Consider the following 2,840-nt stretch of genomic DNA (forward strand, 5'->3'; position numbering starts at 1 on the left):
TTGTAGATGAAAAGGGTGACAAACAAACCAAAATGGGTTGATGATATCATTTCCAATACATGTGGTTGTGGATATAGCAATTAATTATACGTTTATCTATGTCACAAATTTGACAATGAGGTCAATTCTGATTCACTCAAATTATACAAAGTCAAAATAGAGCACTATCTACAAAAGTTGTTAAACTTAAAACATGTTTAAGTCGAATATCACCACCCATGACGATTGTTTACCCCCACCGCCTTTCTCATCATCGTTACAAACACAGGCCTTGTTTTTATTCGTGTAAAAAGCATCAACAACCTAACACACACTTAAAACTGCCTAACACGAACACAACCCGTTTAACCAGTTTATTTAAACACGGTAAACGTGTTGACAAGTTGGTGGTTAGTAATCAAGTTGTAAACGCACTAATTTGATTGACAGGCAAGCAGGTCAATTCAAACACGACCCATTTATTAAACGGGTTATAAATGACAACCCAAACTCACAGCATGCCACAATAATACATTCCAAACTATAGTACAAACACTTCACAAACTTATAGATCTCAAATAATAAATGAAGGATTTGTAAAGACAATAAACTGCCAATAATCAATTTCAAGTCGTTATCATCCTAACACAAAATAGGAGCCATACGACACGTAAAAGAAACGACCCAGCAAGTCTCGAGCTTCAAATCTGCATGTCTGTTGTCCATGTTCCTTGCACACTAGGGTGTTTGGTGACATGTCGGGTCTTAAGCTTCACCACCTTTCTTCCAAGCGAATTTCTAAGTCGGGTTGCACACATATGCACGTCTTCTAGGGTCATGTTCATTACAGATACAACACGCTCGTTTTTGTTCTCTGCATAAGTTTTAAATAATCAAGTTATTTACAAAACATAGCCATTAAATAAGCAATGTGGAGTCTTACTGTATAATCCTTTCAAATATGGATGTTGACCACGGTTAAGCTCGGTAACCACCTCTAAAATGAGGGTTGCTTTCCTTAAATGATGCCAGCTCAGATTCCATAAATGCCCTTTACATTCAATAGGAAGCTGTTAGTCAGCTTGTGAACACGCTTAGCTCGTTTTATTTAACAAATTTTGTAAAAAGTAGATTTTATCATAATTTAAACTGATTGGTATGTTTTTGACTGAGTTTAATATATAGAAAAGAAATGAGCATCATACTTATAGTCTAAACATAATAATTTATATACAATTTATATTTTTGATGGCAAATGTGTAAATATAGAATACTAATATGCAAAAAAAAATAAATAAAAGAAAAAATAGATAAAATAAGTAGCTCTTATTAGCATTACATACATCATGTTTATTCGCATGGTTAGACCATTAGAGGTTACCATAATATCTGATACAATCCAGATTCTTTATTTACCATTTTATTTAGAAGATAAATATTAATAGTATTTCATGTATTTGATAGTTCTACATGCTATTAACATAGATGTGTTTTAGTTGAGATACAGATAAAAAAATCTTTAATATTAGTCACTTTCATTACTAAAAAAAAAGTTTTATGCCATAAATTAAACTAAATGGGTACTCTTTTTTTTTATTTACTAAATTTAAAAGATAAAAAAGAAACAAGCAAATGCTTGTAGTCTAAATGTAATTACTATACATGCATTTGTACTTTTGAAGTCTAATGTGTAAAAAAAATAATATGGAATTAGATAACTAGCTCTTATTAACCCAGAAAACAAGTAGCTTTTATTTTTAAACTGTTAACCCGCACGATGTATGTTACTATGTCATACAACTCAGACTCTTCATTTAGCATTTTAGTTAAGAGATAACACTAATAATATTTAATTTCTTAGATAATTCTTTATGCTACTGAAATCGTAGATATGCTTTGGTTTAGACTTTAGATACAGATAAATAAAATCTTTAATACTAGTTTGTTAACAAGAGTTTTAAGAAAAGTAAGTAAAAATAACATACCTAATGCCCCTACTACTTCCGCCCCAGTTACAGTAGCTCACTATCAGCTTCTGAAGCTGCCAAACACCTCGTTGTGACATCTGCCAAACATCAAGAACAAACTGTTGAATTACATAGATAATACTTTTATGGTGATTATAACAAAAGATATAAAACGTAATGGCAGTGCGTGTGTGGTTTTTGTTTGTTCTAACTGTTAACGGGCTAGTTGTCACAAATAGCTTACTGATCTCCAATTTCAAGGTGATTGCTAACTGAATCCAATCAAACATTTAAAATCCAAAACACCCCCTTAATAAAAATGATGATATTTTGAGCATTATAAATATTAACAATATTATTATTCATGATGAAGATTCAAAATCTAAACATTAATCTGCCTCAGTGTCTATCAAATATAGAGGGTGAATCAATCTTTCATCATACATTACAGTTTGAAATTAAATCAAAAGGGTTCTTGTATATGTATATGTATATGTATATTGCGATGTGTTGTTTGTTCATTGGGGAATTTTATCAAACAGTTGGTGTGCATCAAATAAAGCCCTAAACAATTGAATGTTGCGAAACAAATTAGTAATTAGAGTTAAACCCTAGAAGATATCTAAAACCCATATATAAAAAACACAGCTTGAGAATAAATTCGTACTTGAATTCGAAGAAGATGTAGAAGAACGTACCGTAGGCTGCTAATGAGAAGATGTAGAACAAGTCGGCTAATGAACGAGAAATGATACGGGTGGCAATTTTTTTATTTTAATGAAAATACAAAGATCGTGGGATACGAACCAAAATGAACACGAATAAGGTCTTGTTTATATTCTTTTGTTAAGGAAACTCGGGTATAGCCCGTGTTACACACGGGTGAAAAAACAT

At 31.6% G+C, this 2,840-nt stretch overlaps 1 pseudogene across 1 annotated transcript; it reads right to left on the reverse strand.

Annotated features, from left to right (window-relative positions):
* Positions 1-511: 511 nt before the first annotated feature.
* LOC143535754 (large ribosomal subunit protein mL43-like) lies at positions 512-2,626 on the reverse strand (annotated as a pseudogene). Its single transcript, XR_013135758.1, has 4 exons — positions 2,614-2,626; positions 1,965-2,044; positions 923-1,030; positions 512-853 (listed from the first exon to the last, which is right to left on the reverse strand). The product of XR_013135758.1 is annotated as a large ribosomal subunit protein mL43-like (transcript).
* Between the last annotated feature and the right edge of the window lie 214 nt (positions 2,627-2,840).

The sequence above is a fragment of the Bidens hawaiensis genome, unplaced genomic scaffold (assembly GCF_021521415.1).
Source record: "Bidens hawaiensis isolate Kalapana, Puna unplaced genomic scaffold, B.hawaiensis_p1.1 tig00010600_1, whole genome shotgun sequence".
Taxonomy (NCBI): domain Eukaryota; kingdom Viridiplantae; phylum Streptophyta; class Magnoliopsida; order Asterales; family Asteraceae; genus Bidens; species Bidens hawaiensis.